Source organism: Ursus maritimus, unplaced genomic scaffold, assembly GCF_017311325.1.
Source record: "Ursus maritimus isolate PB19 unplaced genomic scaffold, ASM1731132v1 scaffold_1, whole genome shotgun sequence".
In the NCBI taxonomy this organism is placed as follows: Eukaryota; Metazoa; Chordata; class Mammalia; order Carnivora; family Ursidae; genus Ursus; species Ursus maritimus.
The window spans coordinates 68,152,680-68,178,444 of record NW_024423343.1 but is presented as its reverse complement, the minus strand read 5'-3'; the positions used below and the strand labels follow the sequence as shown (position 1 = coordinate 68,178,444).

The following is a 25,765-nucleotide window of genomic DNA, read 5'->3' as shown; positions in this document are numbered from 1 at the left end:
ACTGTCATTATTAACGATTGGTAGTTAAATACACTTTGCAGCTTATAAAATGCTTTTACGTATTATCTCTTTTAGCCCTCACAGTAACCCAGAGAAATAAGTATTAATATTATAATTCTCCCTTAACAGATAAGAAAGCTGAGGCTGCAAAGAGGTTAGGTCTCAAAATCATTTAACTAGTCGGAGGAAGACCTACAAGTGAGGCACTCAAACTAGATCCTTCTATTTGTCATGTAGCTGGTCGTGAAGAATGCATGGTGGCTTCAACTTTTTAAAGAACACATAGTGGCTTAAGTCTTACAAATATGTATCGTGGCTTCAACCTTGTGACCCTAAAGTATCTCCAAACCTTCAGGACATAGGAGGAATTAAGTCTATCTAATGACAAGTAATATTCATTTCTATGATAGCTCCTAAACTTTATTTTTTTTTAAAGATTTTACTTATGTATTTGTTTAAGAGAGAAGGAGAGCACGAGCGGTGGGGAGAGGGGGAGAGGGAGAGGGAGAAACAGACACCCCCCTGAGCAGGGAGCCCCATGCGGGGCTCGATCCCAGGATCCCGAGATCATGACCTGAACTGAAGGCAGGTATTTAACCAACTGAGCCACCCAGGCGCCCCCAACAGTTCCTAAGCTTTATTAAAATGGAATTGGAAGGGGGTCCTTGTTAACTGGACAATTTTTATTATAAGATAATGTATATTTATCGTTATAAATCCCATGTTACAGAACACCCCTTCTTTCAGTTCCTTTCATGTGTATCACTCCAGAAAGAGTATATTTGTATAAACAAGCATATATGTAAAAAGGCTATGCTGTATCATTGGCCAAGCCTGCCTAAATCCTCATGCCGGCCTTTCCCTTCCTGACTCCCAGTGTCCTCTGGATCTCAAAGAACTTGTACTACATTCCTAGGAGGGAGGAAACCACATGGGACAATAAGATGGAGCAGGACAAAGTATCAAGTCACAGCTGAGGGTCACATCTGTTGAACAATCCACAAGCCATGTGCAGGCAACTTTCTGTGCAAGACACTCACCAGAGTGATAATACAGAAACAGCCGAACAGTCTCTCAGCACAGGCTATGGGTGGTGTTCTCTGGAGGGTGACAGATGGTCTGCACTGGCTGAGCTCCCATGGGAGTCCCTGCTGCCTTCGACTGGCAGTATTCAGCTGTCTGAAGATGTGACTCTGCTACTTTCCATATGATTCCCACAGGTCCAGTAGCCTCACCTTGGGTCCCCCCCCCAATCTATTTCAAAGACACTCCACCCCACTCTAATCCCATTTCAACCAACCCAGGTGACTTTCAGCTGCTCATATCCATTGCCTACTTTTCTATTGGGTTATTCATCTCTTTCTTATTGATTTGTAAGTGTTCTTTGTATATTAAAGGAATCAGTTCTTTATTTGCCACATTTACTGGTTATTTTTTCCCAGTATTTGTCTCTTAACTTTATTAATAGTGTGCTTTTTATCTATTCAGCAGTCTTAAATTTTTACTAGTCAAGTGTGTAAATATTTTCCTTTATGATTTCTAGATTTTGTGTCATGCTGAGAAAAGTCTTCTGTGCTCCAAGATTCTTTTAATTGCCCATTTTTTGTCAGTGTTCTTACAATTTTATTTTTTACATTGACTATTTTGTCTGCAGTTTATTTCAGCAATGGAATAAGGGATACAACTTTATATCTTTCTGATGGCTAGACAGAGCCCCACATTTTTGCTGAAAATAGGTATTTGCTCCTCTAACTTGAAATGCCAACGTACTAAATTCTCGACACGTCTGGGTCCATTTCTGGACTCCCCTTTCTATTCCATTTGTCTGTCTAATTTCAAAGTCCTTAAATTGCTACAACCTTATATTTTTTGGTTCCCCATTCCTGGCTCTACTCCCCATTATTACTCTTTTGTTTTACAATTTTCCTTTTTCCTTCCATACCCCTACTCCAAGACAAACTTTAGTATCATTTTGCATAATATCTGACCTCAGGAATGCAGCAGGAAGTGTAAAATGAGAGGCTAGTGCCTGCTAGTGAGGTCATACAGACTGTAGACCTTGACCATGGACTCTAATTAGTTTTCTTTATGTTTATAGTTTCTGTAGAACAGCAGGGCTGGCAGCCAAAACTGAACCTGGCCAATTATTCACTGGCCTGTCCAAGCATGTGATATAATTGCTCCTCCCATTGCTAACAAGCCAGGAGGCTATATTGGGGTCAGCTCCTAGCTGGACTACAAGCAGCAGGGAAACCCGGGTATATTGCTTCTGCCACTGCAATGCTGGTGGGTAGCACAATTGGATGAGAGAGGGAACAGGTAATGATGATTATATTCTCCATTCAAAAACATAGGGTCAACTACATTCCAGAAACCACACTCCTGCGTTTACATACAAAGCAGGAAACCAAGATCATTGCCTTGCTTTCTACAGCAAAGTGCAAATAGATGGACTGGCCTGTGGATGCAGAAGGGCATAAACCAAGCTGGAGTGGAGGATGAGGAAAATTTGACTTTCATGCTATTACCTAGGTCTGGTGTACATTTCATAGGACTGGCAACGCTGTTAGAAAGTTGTCTCCTTTTTTGCTATGGATAGCACTTACAGCAATTGGAATAATACAGTCTTACTAAGCAAAATTTTTGTTAGGAAAAAAAAATGTAAAATTGGTTTTCTTGTGAAGTGTGGTTAAAAAAAAAACCTCACCATGAAATCTGCATTGAAGGTCATTCTGCAAACTGTAGTCTAAATAGGGGGAAACTTCAGAGTTGAAGCAAATAGCACATCTGTGTAATGGAAGCAGTTATGCCTTCCCCAGGCTTTAGGTTTCGTCTGTAAAATTGAAGCCTCCAAACAGTCACTCATGTTGTATGAGCTCCCAGAACTAGGGTTGCTTCCCCCACTGACCTAAGTGTTATTTAGACTTTCTCATCAGTGAAACAGTTTTAAGCCAAACGCTTCTATTCTCCCTTTATTCCCTAATACAAACAATACTAAAGAGCATTCAAATTATATCACACAACTTCCAAGCCTCTATTGAAAGTGGGATACTTTGAGTCTAAGACCCCTTATGCACCACTATTCTTGGTCTTGGAAATGGCTACCAGGAAATCATTTGATATCAGACTACAGCCAAACTGCAAGATGGTAAGTGGACAATGGCTTCAAATTGGGGAACGATTCTTTCCAAGAGCCATGTTGATATCAATCTCAAATTTCTTCATTTATCTATTCAGTGCACTGAAAGGCAAGTGCCACTCTATTCTCTAATAGAAACATTAGAGAGTAAACAAGCATAATTGCTTGATAATGAGGGACTTTTTATGATCCTCGTACAAACAAGACATGATCCCTTCCCTTGCTGCCATATGTATAATTTATCTTTTAGGAAGACACTCACAGATCCATCCCAGTACCTCACAGTTGTGGTCACAGTTTATTAACCCCAAGAGTCCTTAAAATGCACATGCCCTTTGACCTAGTAATTCTACTTCTAGCATTTTATCCAAAGTACAAAATTAATAAATGAAAGTAAAAAAAAATTACATTTCAAAAATTACCTCTAATGATAAAAATTGAAAACAACTAAAATGTCCAATAAACGTTTACCCTTATGATACATTATTATATAAATGTTGAGCATATTTTCAAAGAATAGCAATATAGACATATATGCCAACACCAATGTGAAGTATTTATTAAAATATTTAGAGTATTTATAAATGTATAGAATACTCATAAAAATATTTATAAATCCACATTTTCCCCTAGGTCCCATCAACTTGTTTCTAAGGAAGGCCAGTAACTCCAAGCTAATGAGCTCTAGACTTCAAAGTTACAAACTCTCAGTCTTCCTTCTGCTGAGTACCCCTTGAAAAGTCCCCAGAGGGCTCAGGGGTTCTCTAAGATGAAGAGCACAGGCAGAACTCAAGCTGGGGTGATTGCATGTGTCATTTCCTGCTCAGCCAGGAACTCCTGCTCTCTCTTATCAGACCCCGTGAGTGGGAAGGAAACAGAGAAGCAGATCCCCTGCAACCACCTTACAAAAAATTACCAGAAATTGCACATATGACTTCTGTTCATGTGTTATTGTTGAGAAGTTTGTCACATGGCCACACCCAGCCTCAAGGGAACTTGGAAAAATGTGAATTTTAGCTGAATGGCCATGTATCCAGGGAGAAGAGCAGAATAAATGTTGAGGTCAAACAACAGCATACCATATCACATTATACAACCTTTTAAAAAAATTTTTTTAATGCAAGGAGGAAATACACCCAAAAGTTCACAGTGGCCATTTCTAACTAGTAGGGCTCATGGCGATTTTTCTCTTTACACCTTTCCAATTGTCTAAACTTTCTGCAATGGGCTATTTCCTTCCTAAGATAATAACAAGCATTATTAAAAGAAAAAAAGACTAGAAATAGATATTCTAAAATATTATCTTAATTGTATTTGGAAGATGAAACTACACGGAATTTTTTTTCTTTATATTTACTGAATTTTTTATAATTTATTTTACGTTTTAGAAAGTGGTTCACCAAATGTCTTAGCTCCTGCAGGGCAGGTAGAAATGTTGTTTTGGCCTATATTTGGCTTTCACACATGGTCACAATTACAGTGTGCTTCTGTCACAACCCTCTGTTGTCTTTGTTTTAAAATAGAAAGTAAGCCTGTTTGTATATGACTCTCAGCAAGACGATGAACAACATGAAATTTTTCAACCTGCCCCCCCCAAAGGGGTCCTCTTAAGCAGCTTGTCTGCTCAATTCTAGAATGGAAGCTATATTGAACTGCTAACTAGTTCTTTACATAGCAAGTTACAACTCTCCCTGTCTACATAACAACTTCTCACCTCCCCTGATCAACGATCCTCTGGGAACACTGTTGTCCCTTCTACCCGCACACTTAGGCTTTATGACATTTAAAGTGATTTCATCCCACTGAAGCAAACCCACCCCACCCACCCACCCTGCTTTCCACTGTTGAAGCTCAAGATGTTATCTTTCCCAGTATATTTACATTTCAATGGGACATTTCTTCTTTTTTCTTTTTGTTTTTTTTTTTAATTTTTTTAAATAATTTTTATTTTGTTATATTAGTCACCATACAGTACCTCCCCAGTTTTTGATGCAATGTTCCATGATTCATTATTTGCGTATAACACCCAGTGCACCATGCAATACGTGCCCTCCTTAATACCCATCACCGGGCTATCCCAGTCCCCCAACCCCCTCCCCTCTGAAGCCCTCAGTTTGTTTCCCAGAGTCCACAGTCTCTCATGGTTCATTCAATGGGACATTTCTGAAGACTGAAGAAATCAATTCTGAATAGTTAAACCATAGAGACTGATAGAGTAAGAAACTAAAATATTTTAGAAGAGATAGGACTCGCCCAGTAATAATTACGTCCCACCATAAGGTAACGCCTCATTCATAGGGATTAACTCTGTTTAGGAGCATGTACAAAAGAGAGAAACCAATTAGAGCAAACTTAAAATAAAAACAACACTGTAGGTCAGTTGCCTTTCTATACACTAATAACAAGCTCTCAGAGAAATTAAGAAAACAATCCCATTTACAATTGACTCAAAAAAGAATACCTAGGAATACATTTAACCAAGGAGGTAAAAGACTTGTACTCTGAAAATTATAAGACATTGATGAAAGAAATTGAAGATGACAGAAATAAATGGAAAAATATATCATGCTCAAGGATCAAAAGAATTCATATTGTTAAAATGTCCATACCACCCAGGGGCGCCTGGGTAGCGCAGTCGTTAAAGCGTCTGCCTTCGGCTCAGGGCGTGATCCCAGCGTACCGGGATCGAGTCCCACATCAGGCTCCTCCGCTGTGAGCCTGCTTCTTCCTCTCCCACTCCCCTGCTGTGTTCCCTCTCTCGCTGGCTGTCTATCTCTGTCAAGTGAATAAATAAAATCTTTAAAAAAAAAAAAAAATGTCCATACCACCCAAAGTAATCTACAGATTCAAGGCAATCCCTATCAAAATACAATGACAGTTTTTCATAGAACTAGAACAAATAATCCTAAAGTATATAGGGAGCCACAAAAGATCCCAAATAGCCAAAGCGATCTTGCGAAAGAACAAAAAAGCTGGAGGTATCACCCTCCCTGATTTCAAACTATACTACAAAGCTAAAGTAGTCAAAACAGTATGGTACCAGCACAAAAACAGATGCATAGATCAATGGAGTAGAATAGAGAGCCCAGAAATAAACTCACATATTTATGGCCAACTAATCTATAGCAAAAGAGGCAAGAATATACACTAGGGAAAGGCAGTCTTTTCCATATATGGTGTTGGGAAAACTGGACAGCTACATGCAAAAGAATGAAACTCCTTAAAGAAAACACCTTGGAGAAAACATAGGCAGTATCCTCTTTGACATTGGTTTTAGCAATATTTTTTTGGCCCAGTCTCCATAGGCAAGGGCAGCAAAAGCTGAAATAAACAAATGGGATTATATCAAACTAAAAAGCTTTTGCACAGGAAAGGGAACCATCAATTAAATGAAACACCAACCTACGGACTGGGAAAAGATATTTGCAAGTCATGTATCAAATATGGGGTGAATATCCAAAATACATGAAGAATTTACAGAACTTAATGTTAAAAAAGCAAACATCCTGATTTTTTAAATGGGTACTTTTCAAAGAAGAAATACAGATAAGCGCATGAGAAGGTGCTCGAGTTCAGCGAAATGTAAATCAAACTCACAACGAGTTATCACCTCACAGCTGTCGGATGGACTATTAACAGAAAGAAAAAAATAAGTACTGTTGATAAGTAATGTTGCCAAGGATGTGAAGAAAGGGGAACCTTTATGCACTGTTCGCAGTAATGGAAATTGGTGTAGCCACTGTGGAAAACGGTATGGTAGTTCCACAAAAAAATAAAAAATAACAACTACCATATAATCCAGCAATTCCACTCCTGGGAACTTATCCAAAGCGGGGGGGGGACAATATGAAGAGGTAAATGCACTCCTATGTTCAAATGCAGCATTATTTGCAACAGCCAAGATACGGAAGCAACCTGAATATCCATTGACAGATGAATGGATGAAGAAGATTCCATATATACAACGGAATATTGCTCAGCCGTTAAAAAATGAAAGCTTGCCATTTGTAAGAATATGGATGGAACTAGAGGGTGTTATGCTAAGCGAAGTGAGTCAGAGAGAAAAAGACCCATACTCTATGATTTCACTTATATGTGGACTCTTAACAAAACAAACGAACAAAATGAAACCAAAGCAGATTCACAGATACAGGAAACAAACTATCAGTTACCAGAGAGGGGAGAGGTTGTGGGGAGGCAAAATAAGTGAAGGAAATTAAGAAGTATAAACTTCCAGTTATAAAATACGTAAGTCACAGAATGACTTATATGCAGTGTATTGTGTGGCATAGGGAATATAGTTAATAGTATTGTAATAGCTTTGTATGGCCACAGGTAGTAACTAGACTTACAGGCTTTATGGGGGGGGGGGGTTTGTTTGTTTGTTTTTCGAGAGGGAGAGAGAAAGAGTGTGAGAGGGGAGAGGCGCGTTGGGAGAGGAACAGAGAATCTCAAGCAGGCTCCATGCTCAGTGGAGCCCAACACGGGGCTTGATCTCTTGACCCTGAGATCATGACCTGAGTCGAAATCAAGAGTCAACTGCTTAACAGGCTGAGCCACTCAGGGGCCCCAGTGGGGATTATTTTATAACATATAATCCTATCAAATCACTGTGATGTATAACTGAAAATAATAGTTTATTATGTGTTCATTATACTTCAGTAAAAAATAAATAGAAGGCACAATGAATATAAACATATTCGGGGTCATCTAGGCGACCAATCTCTATGTGATGTCTATGCCAAGTTTGTGTTTTCCATCACGGGGGTGTCATAGCACACTCTTCTAGTCATCCAAGACTAAATGGGTAGGGGTGGGAGCAGAGTGAATGTGCACTGGGGCTGAGAGCAGGTGAAATAGACGTAAAGAAGTCTGTTCATGGAAGTGTAAGCCTTGAGTTACCCCAGCCTCAGAGTGGGGAGAGGGGGCATGTGCCCTAAAAGACTGATTTGGGACCCATTAGAAGAATGCAGAGAATAGCATGTAGCATGTCTGTGCTTCTCTCCATTGAGTCACTTGCAGTCCACACAAAGTCCACCCACACAGACACGTGGGATCTGGGCCCTCTGGTCTTCTCTCTTTTGGTCTTTTTCCATCCCTATGCCTTCTGTCTGGATCTGTGCCCCTCACCAGAGGAGTAAGGTTGGATCTTTCAGATCCTGTATTACTCTGAGATTTTTAGATAGCTGAGATGCTTCAGACTGTATCAATGACCTCCTCTTGCTAATCTTGACAGCTCTCAGAACATAACTTTCATGTGTTGTTAGGCTAGTAAATTATCTTCTCTCTGTTGGTTCTTCAGCAAGGAGTGAGAGCAATAAAGAAGGGGTCAAGGAAAGACAATATCTTTGTTTTGTTACCAGTGATGATTCAAACAGAAGGAAAGTGGTGGAAAATTTAAGTCAGCAATGCCCCCAGACCACCTTATCCCAAGATATGTAATCTTACCAGTCTGGAAAGAACCTGGGTCATAACTGTCAGTTCCAGATTCATGTTGTAAACTGTGATTGAGTGTCAGCAAAACAATATCCTTCCCATTAAACGAATGTTACTATTTAAATTTTATTTTTATTTTTATTTTTTTTTAAAGATTTTATTTATTTATTTGACAGAGATAGAGACAGCCAGCGAGAGAGGGAACACAAGCAGGGGGAGCGGGAGAGGAAGAAGCAGGCTCATAGCGGAGGAGCCTGATGTGGGGCTCGATCCCAGAACGCCGGGATCACGCCCTGAGCTGAAGGCAGACGCTTAACCGCTGTGCCACCCAGGCGCCCCACTATTTAAATTTTATTAAAAAAAGAAGTTGGCATGAGTTCTCTGGAAAAGTTACAAAATTATAAAATTCTTCTCTTACGTTTCCTCCTTCTTGCCTATCTTTTCATATGTCTTTCTACCCCTGGAATACTTGTACCTAACCATCGCACAGAATGCAAATATCATTGTAAAAAACAAAACAAAGCAAAACCAGGTAACAGAAACACCATTTATCAGTATTTATAAGTACAAAAATTCTACTGTCACTTCTTCAGGGGACAAGAGATATGGTAGATAAATGAGGCATTTTACCGTGTGGCTCCCACCAAAATGATTTACTTGAAATGGGAATATTTATTTCTTTAAGCACATTATCAAAATCACTCTGAATAACAGATACTGACAATCTGGATGACTGGTTTCACTGGGCTTGGACAGGATTTGGTGGGAAGGAAAGAAGCAAAGAGTGAGAATGACAGAAAAGAATATTTCTATTTCACTCTGCATCTTACATTAACGTTCTAAAATGTCTTCTTTCTTTTTCACCTCCCTGCTTCCAAAGCCTACTGAGTACTTTACTCTCGATAATTTATTTTCTCATTCAATTGTCCTCCTGACACTACAGTTCTTCTAAACACAATGTTGTAATTTCTTCATCATGTGTCCTGGCATCGTCCTTAATTTCTTTTAGTTTTTTTTCTTTCTCCCCTGAGAACCATAGGTCACATTGATTCCTGGCAGCTGTTCGGCATCTTTTTTTGTAACGATTAGACAAAGAATTAGCTAGGTCTAATACAGTTGCCGGTCAAATCATCCTAGGGTTGTGTACATGTAACTACTATTTTATTTATAATATAATAAGAACGAGCCGTTATTTCTTTACTTCCAGCTTCCATTTTCCTGACCTAGACTCTTGTTTAGGAAATACAATAGACAACTAAGACATAGGTAGATAATCTGCTTATTTTTTTTAAAAAGGGGGAGAAAAAGAGGAGGAGGAGGAGTAATTCACTTGAAACTTCAATAACTCAGGACTTCATAGAATAATCTTAAGATTATGGATGTCTTTGTAGACATAGCTCTTTATAAGCCCCAGCACTTTAGGTCTTAGACCTTTCTGACTTTCTGAATTAGGAATTACTACAAGGTTCGCATCCATACCAATAAATTCCCTTTAAAACATTGGTCTAGGGATGCCTGGGTGGCTCAGCTGGTCAAGCATCTGCCCTCGGCTCAGGTCATGATCCCAGGGTCCTGGGATCGAGCCCTGCATCAGGCTCCCTGCTCATCGAGGAGCCGGCTTCTCCCTCTCCCACTGTTGCTTTCCCTGCTTGTGCTCTCTCTCTCTCTTTCTGTCAAAGAAATAAATAAAATCTTTTAAGTTAAAAAAAAATAGGGGCACCTGAGTGGCACAGTGGTTAAGCGTCTGCCTTCGGCTCAGGGCATGATCCCAGCGTTACGGGATCGAGCCCCACATCAGGCTCCTCCACTGGGAGCCTGCTTCTTCCTCTCCCACTCCCCCTGCTTGTGTTCCCTCTCTCGCTGGCTGTCTCTATCTCTGTCAAATAAATAAATAAAATCTTTAAAAAAAAAAATAAATAAATAAAATAAAACATTGGTCTCGGTAGCTGTCGTAAAAGAGAAAAGTATTGCCTAGAAAATATTTTAAAAAGAGCCTTTGTTACAGTCTGTTTTTATTAGAGGCTAACATAGTAGGTCACTGTCAATTTTTGACTGAACTAAGAACCCTTTCTAGCAGATGGGTCCTCCAGAAGAGGATGGCACATCCAGACTAAAGTGTTTGCTGCTAATGAAACATATTTCTTTGCTTTGATAGAGCCCATATTATTGTCTCCCCAAAAGGAGAACAGTGCCCACAGGTTCCAGAAGAGCACAATGACAGAGAACTAAGATGTAGAATAAGGTTGTTATTTAAGTGGAAGCCGCCTTTCTAAAATAGAAAGCATCATTGTTTTTTGTTTTGTAATAAGGATGGAGAGCATAATTAATGTAAAGTTTGCAAATCTGTGAACTGGTAATAAATTGTTAATCAGGGCTAAAGGATTTTTTCTCTTTCTGGTTTGTTTTTAAAAGATAAGCTCTGCGAAATCGTGAATACAGAACATGTAGAGGAAATTTAGTGGCTGTTGCCATCTGGAAGGCAAACCGCGGAGGTCAAAGACATCTAAGGCCTGGAGAAATGTAGATAAGCTGATGGGACGAATGGTTGCTCCTTTTGCAAAAGCTGTTGATTTTCTTAACAACTAGCAATTCTAGACTTGTTATTGGATGCTTTATTGATTACTGTTTATAGCAGCGAACGATGAAAGAATATAAATATGCAGACGGGTCCTAAAATGTGAATGGCAGGAGGAAAATGTCGAATTTTTTAAAAAAAATCTGAACAAGGAACGTAAATGGGATAATTCACTTTGACATCCAAAACTAATTCCACATTGTAAAATAAAATAGAATTCCCATTTGCCTCCATGTAATAAATGTTGCCCAGATTTTCATGGCCCTAATAATAAGATTAAGAATATTCTATCATTGTTTATCCTTTGTGATCAGTTGTTTATCCCGTGTTAAACAAATATTGTGGGAAGAATAGATGGGAACAGGCTCCAAAACTATTCCTTGGATTCTCATCAACAGAAACACAGAGAGACAGCAGAGCTCAGAACTTGGACAGATAAAATCCAACAGGAAAACCAAAAGAAAACTGACTAGAATTTTAAATCTTTAACAATGAATAGAGTCATGGGTATAAATGCAAACCTGATGCTGCAGAAAATAACTTTGGATTTTTTATTCCAAAAAATAAATATATCAACTTGCCTTTCCAAGGAGATCCTTAATGATACATGTGCCAGGGTAATGTATGCATGTATATATATAATGTGTGTATTTTATATATAGTCTTTTTTGAAAAAAGCAAGAGGAAAAAAAAGCATGAAGAACATATAACATATGGCATTCCCTATCGCCTCAGCTGGTGTTTGCCATTTCCTGCTTGTAACTTTCTTAATTTTACATCTTCTCCTCAATTTCAGTATACTAGACATTTTAATCAGATTTAAAGTTGGTCTTCCCGGTTTTTTTCGTTTGCTGCCCATGCTCATATTAATCTTTTCAGTTCTATGACTAGGCCGATTTGATTTGAAGAAAAACTAATAATTACAATGCCTAGGGTGTCTTCTTAGATAATCAATAATGTGCTTACTGTGACGAGGCTGTCTGAGTAAGCTCTGATCAAATGCAAGAGACAGTAAAATAAATACATATTCTAATATTTTCATCAAATTTTATGGACTTCATATACGTGATGTTAGTGACAGTACAAATCAGTGAGTGTAGGGGAGACAGCCTATGAGACCAAAAAAAAATGAAACTTACTTCAAGCAGCTCAAGGTCAGTTTCCTTCACTGGCCCTGGCCAAAGCCAGGCTACCTAATAAAGAAGTTCTCTGCAAGAAAGACCAGAAAACAAAACTGATCTTTTACCCTGAGGCTCTGCCTGCCTTCAAGCAGCTAATGGCACTTCTGGGCCATTGGGATCCTCTCCGGGGCTCTATCACCTTCCACACCAATTCCCAAGTCAAAAATGAAAGCAGACCAAACCAAACAGACGGTGAAAGCCATTTTGCGGGTTCTAAAACAAATGCCTAGTTGTTCTCAACCGGAAATGGGACTTACTGGGAAAAGCTAGCAACTCAGGGTGATCCCCCATTCCAAGCCTCTCCCAGCAGCCTGAAGAACATGGTAGTTCTCAAGAGTTCTTGCAGTTTGCTTCAGCAATTAACTCTCCTCCATACACCCCCAGGGGTATTGCTGGCAAATGCCAGGAGTAAGTCACCCAAAACCTAGTCTTTCCCTCTCTGGCAGCAATGCCTCAGATCAGGCAATAACCGTTAAGGAATTAATATGACCAACTAGGGCTCAATGTTAACATATCAGATGTTAAGGTTTTCCAGAGGGATCCTGAGCTCATTTCCTAAAAGTATACATACATATGCAGAGATTCCATCACATATTCTCAGCTTCACTCATCAAGGTGGTTCTTAGAGAGCTGGGACTTCACATTATCCTAAATTTCTCAGTACATGTCATTGCAAACTCGTGCTTCCCTGTGTACCTCCCCACAAGGTTATCTAATGGAGAGGATTATTGGTTACATCTTCACAGTTCCCCCTGCACCATACAGCATAGACCTACTTCCTCAGCTATAGAAATCAAAACTCTTTTTTTTATCATAAATATCCAGTTTAGAATTTTTTAAATTTATTCATAAAAAGATCCTTCATTATCTTATGTCAATGTAAAATTAATTTCTCTACAAAACAAAATCACCAGACAAATTCAAAATTAAAACATCTCAGAGTCTCACATGGATTGGAGTTCCAAAACTGGTAGCTATAATTATGACTAGGTGTCAGAATGAAATTTTAAGGCAAGAGAATCTTCAAATCTGTAAGACTCATGACTGAATAATGCTAGATATAAAAATTTACATTATATTATATAGGCACAAGGATAAAAATTACACAGCTAGAGAAGGCCAAAACTTAGCCAGCCCTCACATAAATTTTGACATTTCTATTCCTTGCCCTCATGCCTGATCCTAGCCCAGAATTCAAGAGCTAAGGCAATTAGGTACAACCATCTGTAAATCACCCAGAAAATGACTGAAAGTATAGTATCAAAAGACTGACAAGAAGGAAATTCTTATGATGAGAATTTACAGCATTCAAGAAAAAAAAGCAGTGAAGCCAGATGTCAAAATATGTATTTAGTGACTCATAAAATTTCATTGCCCCAAAGTGAAAAAACGGATACCACAGTTAGGCAGCACTTCAGCAGATGCCCCTAAAATACTCCTAACTTCAAAATCGTTTTTTAAATCTTCTCAAAGTACTTCCTATTCATTTGTATTTCTCTTACTTTATTGACATTTTCTTACCACTGTTCTACAGGGTTAGGGATGGACCCAGGAGCAGAAGAAATCAAGAGAAACTGGAGGTCAAGTTCCCATACTCTGCTCCTCCACACCTAACTCAAACTTGCTCCGCCATGTACTCAGGTGGGGTAGACTGGGCCATGAAATGAGAGAAGAAAACAGATCCCTTTTGATCATATCCCTCTCCTCCATCTTTGTAAAAGGCGATCTGAGATATGCCTCTTACATTTAACGTTTTAACATCGTTGCTAAAACCTCTACGAGAAAATAATAATGAGTACTGCACACTGGAGAAGCTAAAGAAAAACTCCAGGCATGAGATGAATCTCCCCAATTCCCTCAACCCCTAGAAGATTTATACGCAGTTACAATGGCAGACTCGAGGTCCACATCTGTCCACAGCTGTGTTTAGTTAACCAGAGTACCTTCCAGTCGAATTTCACTCTCCAATTAGCCTCAGTCCCCACCACTGACTATTAGATTTCACAGAGCCACTTCACACAGTCCCCTTACCTATTAGTCCCCGTATAAAATTCCGATTTTGACCCCTGCAAATGAAGATTTATGCTCATACACTCATATAAACTCAGCGTTGGCAGGGGACTTAGGCTGTAATGATCACCCATTAGATAATTGGGTTCTCTAATACATTCCTGCCTAGCTTTTGGCAAGTCAGAGACACCGGAGCATCTTTCAAATGTAGATGCCAGAGGCCCCTCCCTGATCTACTGCATTAAAATATCCAAGAGTGGCAATGGGGGCTGGGGTGGGGGGGGAAGGTTCCTGATCCACAGTGTAGGCGATGAGCAGCTATGTTACAAACCATTTCTTTATCACATCCTGTAATAAAGAACTCACTGCCTCCCAACAGCTTTCTGGGTAAGAACACAAGAAAGTTCTTTCCTCAGGCAAATCTTAGTGTACAGACCAGAGACAGAGAAGGTACCTGCCTCTCAGCCCTGGGTTGGTTTGACAGAATATCAGAGAGCCTTGTCAAAACTTGCAGGGGTTTGTTACAGAAGCTAGTCTTTGCTTCTTCCACTTCCTGCCATCTGTTTCGTTCCCTGCTGGCTCCACTCTGAGAAAATTTTCCATCTCTGTGTCCACGTGAGAGCTGAAGCTACCTGTTCAGGTGTTGGAGCTGTCACCGACGATATCCTGGTGATGGGATGAAATAGATTTTGCTTCAGAAACTATGAAAAGAAAGTCAGTGCACAGAAATGACACGTTATGAAATGATGAAGTACAACATCTGGCTCAGAAGTGAGTCATACAGGTGCCATGAACGAGACAAACAGGAAGCTTCTTTATTAAATCGCAAAGTTAAATTTCCAGGCTATTTTGGACTTTCTCTGCACAGGCCTGTTCATCAATTCAGTCCAAACCCCATTACAATGGAGTTGACCAGATGTTCGGATAAATTAGCTGAAACAGCTGATTATTACAATATAACAAAGATTCGTCCACATAATTGTTAACAGAAATTTGATAATTAAAGGTCCAAAAATACATCATTATAATACCAAGCAAAAATATACTGGACAACACTCCCTACCTCTCAAGGCACTTGCTCACAAAGAATCTCTTTGAAGCTTTAAAAAAAACCTCCTTTTGCCAGGTGATAATAAACCCACGTGATAGATAAAGAAACAGAGACTTGAGTCAAATGACTTACTCAAATTTACTCAATGAGGGTCAGAAACAGCACAGTTCACAGATTTCCCAAATCTAAGGCCATGCTCAAGTTCTGAGGACCTTCAGATTTTACCTCATAAAAGGAAGCTTTTAAAAAACATTATTAAACCTAACCATGATCCTGGAAGACATGTGACCGAACAGGGAGAAAGGCAGTAAAAAAAGGAATTGTAAGAAACATCTCTCCCTGCCTGCCAAGGAGACCTGTCAGTTTTCCAACTGAGCCCTAAGGAACCGTGGGTGACATAAACATCTGCAACTAATTCCCAGGCTCATCCAGAGCCAGCTGTCAAAGGCAGAGACGGAGGGCGGGGAAGAGAAGAATGACACCATCTTATGGCTGGGCGGCACCTTATACAGTTACACAGAAGACATGAGACATCTTTCCCTGCCAGGTAAATACTGGCTGAGGAGTATTGAGGCCCAAGAGCATTTCGGGAAAGAAGATGTGAAGTGCAGCTCAGCCATGACAGTGCTTTCTGATGGTCAGCCATGACAGGGGTGCGATGAGGTCCAGGACAGATCGTTTGAGAACACAAGACGTAATGCGTTATTTGACTCTGTCATGTCTGGTTCAGCAAGCAAAGTTAAATCATGGTAAAATGAGGAAGCATGTCTCTTAAATATCAAGATCTTAATGCCCTAAATGATTAAGCCTCTGGATCATTAATCGGAGACAAGAGGAAATTGACAGTGGAAACAGGAGCACCCTCTATTAAAATGTATGAGGAATAAAATTAGATGTGGAATCAGTCCCTCTTCCTACATAATTCCTTGCTATTTAGGATATTTTATTAGAACTCTGCTACGAAATTGTTAGCAGATTGAAAATTTCTTATGGGTATGGTGTCATTTCTTTTTAATCTTCAAATTTTATTAATTTTCAGTGTTGATTTTTAAGATGGGGAAACTAACTCAAAATATTATGTATCCCTATACTAATATTTCTTAAAGGGATATATGTTCTGGAAAAATCAATTTAAATATATATATATTCATATAAATTCTAGCTTCTGCTTAACGAAAAGTCAGTGTAATAAAATTCAAAATAATAAAATGGATAATTATGAATGACTATTTGCCTTCGTTAACTAAATATATGTTTATTAAGTAGCTATCCTGTGTCAGACACTATATAAAACGTAAGGGTGCAAAGATGAGTAATACCAGACCCTGCCCTTGAGAGACTTACTATAAGAGGAGAAACAATTCAATGCCAAGAGAAAAAAGGTATTCTGGGTATGGTAGAGACACAAATTCCAATAATCAAAATTCAGACGATAAATAACCTGATATTCCCAACTAAGGAATCTAGACATTTCATTGTAGGTAAGGAGAGCCATTGAAAAGTTTTAAACAGTGAGTAATTGTCAAAATAATGTTTTGTAAATAGTACTACTCCAGTAATGGGGAACAGGTTAGCTTGAAAGGATCAAGACCAAATAAGGAAACCAAATAGAAGATTATTGCAGAGCTCACATCAAATAGGATCAGGACTTGAACCAGAATCGTATCAGGGAAGATGGAAGTCAATTGGGGATAGAGTGGAGAGCAGGAAATGTGTGCCATTAAGGTACCCTATTAAACATTCTTTTACCACAACCATACTTTAGAGGAGATAAGAGTAAATTAGCCATGGGAATTTCCTTACCCAAGAAGGAGACTTACAAAGTGGAAGGGGAGGTCAGGAAAAACAAGAGAAGAAAAATGGGCAAAGGACTTGAATAGATATTTCTCCAAAGAAGATATACAAATGGCCAACATGCACATGAAAAGAGTGCAACACCAAGAATCATCAGAAAAATGCAAACCAAGATGACGATAAAGTATTACCTCACACTCATTAGGATGGCCACTATCAAAAACAAAAACAAAAGCAGAAAATAACAAGTGTCGACAAGAATGTGGAGAAATTGGAACCCTTGCACACTTTTGGGGTTATAAAATGGTGCAAACTGCTATGGAAGACAGTATGGAGGTTTCTTGAAAAATTAAAAATAGAACTACCATATAATCCAGCAATCTCACTTCTGGGTGTATCCAAAAGAACTGAAAGCAAGGTCTCAAAGACATTTGTACTCCCATGTCCATAGCAGCACTAGTCACAAAAGCCAAAAAGTGAAAGCAACCCAAATGTCCAACAATGGATGAACAGATAAACAAAATATGATCTATACATATAATGGGGTATTATTCAACTTTACACTGGAAGGAAATCCTGTCACATGCTACAACATAGATGAACCTCGAGAACATTACACTAAGTAAAATAAGTCAGTGTACTTCCACTTATTTAAGGTACCTAGAGTAGTGTTGAGACAGAAAATAGAATGGTGGCTGCAAGGGATCTGGGGTGGGGGAGAAGGAAAGTTGTTTGTGGGTAAAGAGTTTCAGATTTGTGAAAAAAGTTCTGGAGATCTGTTAACACTACTAAACAATACACTTAAAAATGATTAAGATGGTAAAAAAAAAAAAAAGAGGAAGAGGAAGAGGGAGGGGGGTTGAGGGAGAGGTGAAGAAGAGAACAAGAGATCAGAGCAAATGCGCTCACTTCCCCCTCACCTTCTCAGGGTCAGACTGTGGGTGGGCTGGGTGAGAGATACACTCAGATTGATTGAGGAGAGCAGGCTCCCAGAGGAGGAGCGTTTCTCCCGCACAGGCTAATAGCCTCTCGGAGAAGCCCCACAGTCACGTGGAGCCTTGACCAACACGATACCTGAGCAAGAGAGAAGTTACTAGGCGTGGTGCCTGACCAGATGGGCCTAGGAGAGCACCTTGCTCCCCAGGGCCAGCACGTGGCTGGGGCAGTCCGGGTGTTGGTTGTCATGCCTGTATGAAGTTCACAAAGATCATGGGTAAGGAGGCTAGAGCAGAGCCACTGCTAAGCCAGGGATCGCTGCCAGACACCAAAAGTTTGGTGCCACTGTAAGGAAGGTGAGGGCCAAGTCAGCAAATAGCGGTGTGACGCCACAGTTACTGGGGTCAGGGGCACTTCAGCCTCTCATCAGCAAGAATGCAGAGTGCAGCCCAAGGGGAGACATCCCTCTCCCTCCCATTGCTGAAAGTATAGTTAGCATCCCCCTCACCTAGATGCCTTCTTGAGAAGATGAAAAAAGAAGGAAAGAACCTTGAGAAAGGGAAAGGAAGAGCAAATCTAGGTTTTGCAGTGCCTACGGCTTATACAATTTATTTTTTTAAGATTTTACTTATTTATTTATTTATTTGACAGAGAGAGAGGGAGAGAGCACAAGCTGGGGGAGCTGCAGGCAGAGGGAGAAGGAGAAGCACCCTACCCCCTGAGCAGGGAGCCCAACGTGGGGCTCGATCCTAGGACTCTGGGATCATGACCTGAGCTGAAGGCAGACACTTAACAGACTGAGCCACCCAGGTGTCCCTGAGACTTATACAATGTAAGGACTCATCTTTAGGAAAAAGAATACAAAATTATAAATGGAGAATTGCTAGGGCCACTCCTAGGGACTTGAAGGGGTCCCAGACAAGTGAGGGGCCCCGAAGCATAAGCTTCCTTTAAATTCACTTCTGGGAAGAAACCCTAAAACACGGAGTAATTGCCAAAAAGAGACTATTTTGGACCTGCGAAGATGAAGGTATATTCTTTGGCACAGCCAATGCGCTCTGCCGTCTGTGGGAATGAGGTCTCCAGAGTACAATAAAAATCAGTTGTAGAAAATAAAGTGAAAATACAAGTCCTAGTGTATAAATTTCTACCACCTGCTACATTTTCTATGTTCAGAGATTTAAAAGTCACTTTGTAAATTGCTCAAAAAGGAATAAGCTGCTGGAAGTCGGATTTGAGTTTTATGGCTTTCCGAGTTTAACCCAATGCATGCCCATAACAACGAGGGATGTAAATCATTTGAAAATAATAAATAAAGATTAAGGTCACCAGACACCTACGTCCCATGAATATTTTCCGCTTACCCTGGGTTGTAGTGTAGCTATACTGAGCGGTACGGAGACATACTCCGTGACAGCAGGTTCTCGGAGGGTACATGAGGTCCTCCCTTTTCCCACTCCAAAGCTGTCTAAGACTGGATTTTTTTTAAATATACGCTTCAACCAAAACAACATTTCACAACAGATTGAATGCAGGAGCAGACATGCGAATCCAGCTGTCTTCTATTAAGCCAAAAAAAGATGGAGATTTGCAAAACTGTAAAACAAAGCCACTCTCCTCACTAATCTTTTCTGTTTTTAAAAATAATTATATTTACATATGAATGTATCATATGTGATGCAAATTGTATTACTTATGTTAACAGCAATAAACCTGTCACATTACTTTAAAATAAGTTAATAAAATATGTTTCAATTTCTCTGATTACCGATATGGAAAATATTGATATAACCTACATTAATCACAGTTCTTTGGGATCCTCAACAATTGTTAAGAATGTAAAGGGATCCTGACAACCACTGGTCTATGAGAACCAAGGTGTATGGTTTTGCTGTTGTTGTTGTTGTTTTAAAGATTTTATTTATTTATTTGACAGAGAGAAAGAGCAAGAGCAGGGGGAGCGGGAAAAGAAGAAGCAGGCTTCCCACTGAACAGGGAGCAGGGATGTGGGGCTGGACCCCAGGCCCCTGGGATCATGACCTGAGCTGAAGGCAGACGCTTAACCGACGGACCGACCCGGGCGCCCAAGCTTTATTCCAAAGGAATCAGTCATGAGATGTTGTTCTACTTCTATGGGACTGAGGATCCAGTAGAGATTAAGGAACACATAAATAGCACAGATTACACATTAACAGTGGCTCCAGGCCTCAACTTCAATGTCACCCTGTCAGGAAAGTCTTCCCTGGGGCGCCTGGGTGGCTCACTCGTTAAGCGTCTGCCTGTGGCTCAGGGCGTGATCCCGGTGTTCTGGGATCGAGCCCCACATCAGGCTCCTCCGCTGGGAGCCTGCTTCTTCCTCTCCCACTCCCCCTGCTTGTGTTCCCTCTCTCACTGGCTGTCTCTATCTCTGTCAAATAAATAAATAAAATAAAATAAAATAAAATAAAATAAAATAAAATAAAATAAAATAAGAACTTTAAAAAAAAAAAAAAAAGAGGAAAGTCTTCCCTGACCACCTTGTCCAGAGGCCTGTCCCAATTTCTCTCTTCTCTCTCTCTCTCTCTGTGTGTCCTTACCCAACTTCCTTCAGAGCACTTTTTCAAAATCTCTAATCACCTTATTTCTTTGTTTGGTTTTCCATATGTTTATTTTCTGTAGTTCCCACTTTTTTCTTGCTTATTTATCTATCTCTCCCTTCGAATATCAGCCCCACGCAGACCCTGGGTGTCTTGTTCAAGTCTCTGTCCCAACACCTACCTAAAGATCTGACACATAGTAGGAGCTTCAGTAATATTTGTTGATTGAATGAACCAACTAAATCTATTAAGTACTTGCTTCCAGAGCTATAAAACGAGAAAAACAGAAATCTAGAGAACATTTTTAAATGTAATATTTGCCCTTCTTTTCTGACATTGTAAACGTTTCTTAAATAGTAAAGGAACCCCTGTTCTTCCTCTATTTTTCTTGTGAAGCTCGTGGTCTTGCCTACAGCCAAGTCACTTGGACCTCCAACTAGGAATATTTTCTGATAGTGGAAGATGGCACCCAACTGCATATCCCTAGGGAACCTGCCAGAGTGCCTCTGAGACTGACAGAACTTCCGTTATGTATTTATCTCTGACCAGATTTACTGCTGCTTTTGCCTCATTTGTTCTAAGAACAGGAGCTCAGACTTGACCTGCATATTAAAAAGCTCCAGAGCTAAACACACACACACACACACACACACACACACACACACACACACACGGGGGGGGGAGAGGACTGAACTCAGGCTATGATACACATATATTTCTATCAAAAGATTGGTGCTAAAGGACTTCAAGTGTTTTCACCCAGGCTAAGGACATTTGTTATGTATTAGAAAGAACATATAGCACCATGTAGGCAACCAGCATTCCCTTAGGCAGAGAATCTGACCTTTGCCCACAATTAGTTTCCAAACAGTGCTGTTCATGTCATCATATTCCATCTGGGTCAGGGTCGATGTCCATCTGGAGAGTGTAGCTGCTGCCGAGACGTACCATAGTTTCAGCACTTGGCGCTTGTCCTCTATCTGCCGCCACCAGTAGTGTGACCTTGCTTCAGCCACTAACCCCTGTGCTGTGGTGTTTCCTGTTCGTAAAACATAAAGAATAATACCTGTCCCAGGCACTCGCCTGCTAAGAATGTTGTCAAGATGGGTGAGATTAGTGAAGGCAAAGCTCTTTGTTGGAAAGGTGCTATTTCAATCACACGTACTAATATTAGGGCTCCCTGCAATTTCTCAGCTAATGGACTACGCAACAGATGGGGCTTAGAAGACGTTTGATATTATTGATATTTCCCTTGGATTTTTTTTTTCCTTTTCCCACCTCTCTCATTTATTATTTATTAAAATTCTAACTCTGATCTACATAACCAGGAAAAAAAAAAAAAACAGAAAGCTTCCGAGTTTGGACTGAATTTGTGAAAATCGCCCTATCCAGACGGTCTCAAATCCATCAAACCTGGTATTTGTACATGCCCCGGGGTCTTCCCGGCAGCACTGCCCCAGCTGGATGAAGCAGTTACAGAGGGGCTGGGATTTAATGCCGTCGGGTGGGTGGTGTGTGAGTTCCTTTTCTTTCTTTTAAAACGTTCTGTTTTCGTGTTTGATGTTTGTGAATTAAAAACGGAATGCAAAATGTTTTAAGCCCTGCCTATACTAAAAATGCTTCTCTGGGAGGTCTCACACAAGCCCTTCCAACTGAACTAATAAAGTAACATGAACTATTAAGCAGAAACATACTGGTCATTTACAGTTCTGCAAAGGAGGGCATCAGGAAGGCTCGCTCACTGATGGAGACACTGGCCACGGGGAGACAGGAGAAGACATGGCAGGTGGGGGTGTCACAGCAGGGATACAAAAGACGGAAGCAGCCTGATTCACAGACCTAACAGACACAATCTCAGGTCCCGCAGCCTCCCCAACCACCTTGCTTTCCCCCAAAGTCGCCTCTGGCCAAACCAATTCCATGTTGAACGTGATTGAGCCTTCCTTTCAATGCAAGGTATTTCAACAGTTAACTCACTGCCATGATGCAACTTTAAACCGGAAAACACACCTAAGATTGGGGGGATGGGGGGACGACCAACGAGACACTATTTGGCCCCAGTTTGGTTGAAGCCAGTCCCATAAAGGCTGCTGGGGCTGGTGAAGCAAGTCTCCAGAGAACAGGCTGCTGCTGGGCAGAGTTGAGAGAAAGGAACAGGTTGTGCCTGTTTATTACTGCTTGGTGTTGTTCCCAAATAAATGGATGCTAATTGAGAGGGAGTGTGGCTTCATAGCGCATGACACCCTGGGTAGATGCTAGGTAGTCTCAGGGGGGCTGCTTTAAATTAAAGCTAATGTTAAACTCTGCCTAATTAGCATCTCTGTAACGGATTTCACTTTTCCCTGTTAGGAGAAGAATGTGCTATGTTACAGTTTTCCTGCCACAAAATACTAAACTATATGATGGAGGTGAAGAAGTGATTCGAGCACTGAATGACTTGCTGGCACGGCAGACCAGACAGGATGGCACTTCACTGATTGAGATGAGTGGTATACTCACCAGTTGGGAGGGTTACGGAATGGAACAATGGAAAGAAATCCTCAGAATGACACCATTATTTTGGAAATGATTATAAATCAGATGGGGTTGGGGACCTATAAGCAATTCCCGATGAAAAATGAGTCAGTCATTCTTGAACAGTCTGTAGCAAAAAGTGGTAAGGATGCTGAGGACTGAAACTCCTGAATCCCGTAGACTTCGTCTGTACCGGATGGGAGTATAATAGGAATAGCAGAGGCGGCCCTAGCCCCTTCTTTTGCCAGATATCACTGCCAATCAGCACACCAATTGCTCTACCTTTGACGCCCTTCATTTCATCTCTGACACTGGCTTTTGCTTTGCTCCCATTCACGCACAGCCTGTGCAAGCTTTATGCATCCAAGTTCCTCCCTTGAACTCCAGGGTAAGAGGTGCCACCCTGGCTGCCCATTCCGCAACCTGTTGGTTGACTTTGATGGCAGCAGACGTGGGAGTTCAAGATTGGTTCTTTCTGGACTGGCCACTGGACACTAAGCTCCAGCCATAGCATAAGTCCAACCGAGCCGGAGCGGCTTTCACAGACTGATAGAGCAACAAGTTGCCCAGAGAAAGAAGTTCAAGCTTATGTCTATACCTAAACTGGTTTACTGAGTGCACTGCCCCGCTCACAGTCTCAGGAGAGAATTTCTGAGGATGACCATTCCTCAGCTGCCTACCTCTGCCAAAGAGGCCTGTTGTTATCCCAGAATAAAGAGATGATTATTCAGTTCTCTGATGCAAGTCAAAACACTCACATCTCCTGCTCACTAGGAGCCAGCGTAAAATGGGTACTGAGCTGGGAGAACAGGTGTGTTTGCGCTTGGAGGAAGCAGCTAGGGATATGAAAATGACTTAGCAGCTGGTGAAAAAGAAGATTGAAATTGTGCCAAGCAAAGGGTGTTTTTTTCCCTAATTATGCAAAAGCCTTAATTCCATTGATCATGTTGTTCTCTTCTTTCTCCATTTAAAGAATATAAAAGCTATGTAACAACTCTTTGGTGAAGTCAAAAACATTGCCAGGGACGCCTATTAAGGGAACGGGGGTCAAGAAACACTCTTTAGTGGATAACCTCGCTATTTTCTCAGGGTTTGTGAACCATGGTAAGCTTAATTAGAAAAAAAATAAAAGATGTAATAAAATGAGATGTAGTCATTAGAGCTTAAAAAAAATGGCATAGAAAGAGTAACCTCGGGAAACAAGAACCAGGAAACCTCAAAGGCTCTTTTTTTCATCTGCGCTGTTAGTTCATTGCCGGCATTCATTCCTCCACTCGTTTGACAAAAAATTTCTCACATATGTATTTTGTGCCAGGCACTGAGCTACACTTCTAGAACACGAGGACGGAGACCGTGCTTTCTGCCATCTGCAATGGCTCACGAGCTAAGGGTGAAAGGCACTGCACCCCTTCTTCAGCGGCGGTGGTAGCTGGGGCAGCTGTGGCCAGAACTGCGTTCTAATTGTTCAAGTTAGTCTGAATTTTCACTTCAGGTGCAAATTCCATTTTTAAAAGTTGAATCTTCATTGAATTCTTCTGATGATTCGTGAGAAACTCAGCAAATGCTTTGAATTGAAGGCAAGACCTCGTTCACGTATGACCGTGCGCCCAGAAGGCCCACATCTCCCCTCGGCCTCCTTTGTGAGTCTGGAAGTGATCCCATGTGAGCATGTAACCCAGACATGCTCCTCACTTCCACACCCAAATAAAGTAAAAGACCAAAACACAACAGAATAAGAAACCGCCCCCCCAACTTTCACACAAAAAAAGAACAACTGCTTGAAAGCGTGTTAGTGGCGTCACGGCCCCTTGTCTCGGTTCTGTCCCACTCAAGAAGGCAGCATGTGCCAAGCCACCAAGGAGCTGAGGCTACCTCCCGACTCTACAGCTTGTGGTTGCGAACCAGCATTGCACATCTCTGCACACTGTCAAAAACTGTATCAGCAGACCTCGGAGCTGGAAACAGCAGTCGCAGTACGAGGTTCCATGTCTCTCTGTTTGACTTATAAAGTGTCAATCATTGTGTGGTCTCAGATACATTGACTCGCTCACTGTTTGGTAACATTGCAATGACAATGTGTTTTAAATATATGCTGGAAGGACAATTTAAACACTTGACAGCAGTGAGAGTCAAGACAGACCATATTTTCCTTTCTGAATCTAGTATGCAAGAGAGTCTGCACATCCTGCCAGTGTTTTATTGTCATTTACATAGTCTTCAAATGTAAAAGTGTTGCTTAAGCAGGCATGTCGTTGGTTGGTTCCACCTTGGGAGGCTGATAGTGGGAGGAAAAGTTACTAGATGAAGAGAACCGAGAGAGCGGGAGCCAAAGGCACCCATCTGCAGGTTTCCCATTTATTTTGCTTCCTCTCTGTATGTGCCATCTCTTTCTAAAATCCCACTTCTACCCCCAAGCTACAGTCCTGGAGCTCACACCCTCAAATGGCCCACGCCATCTTGTTAAAAAAAAAAAAAAAAAAAAAAAAAAAAAGGTCATCCAATTTTATTAGGGGAAAGGATCCAAGGAGAATGTAAAGAAAGAAAAGATACAAA

The 25,765-nt window shown here is 40.7% G+C and overlaps 1 long non-coding RNA gene across 1 annotated transcript in view; it reads left to right on the top strand.

Moving 5' to 3' along the window:
• LOC103659500 overlaps positions 1–25,316 on the top strand; it is a 58,871-nt gene extending 33,555 nt beyond the window's left edge. The window contains exons 3-4 of the long non-coding RNA XR_567494.2: positions 23,048–23,187; positions 24,528–25,316. This is a non-coding gene — a long non-coding RNA (uncharacterized LOC103659500). The remainder of the gene's footprint in view (positions 1–23,047; positions 23,188–24,527) is intronic.
• The last annotated feature ends 449 nt before the right edge of the window (positions 25,317–25,765 follow it).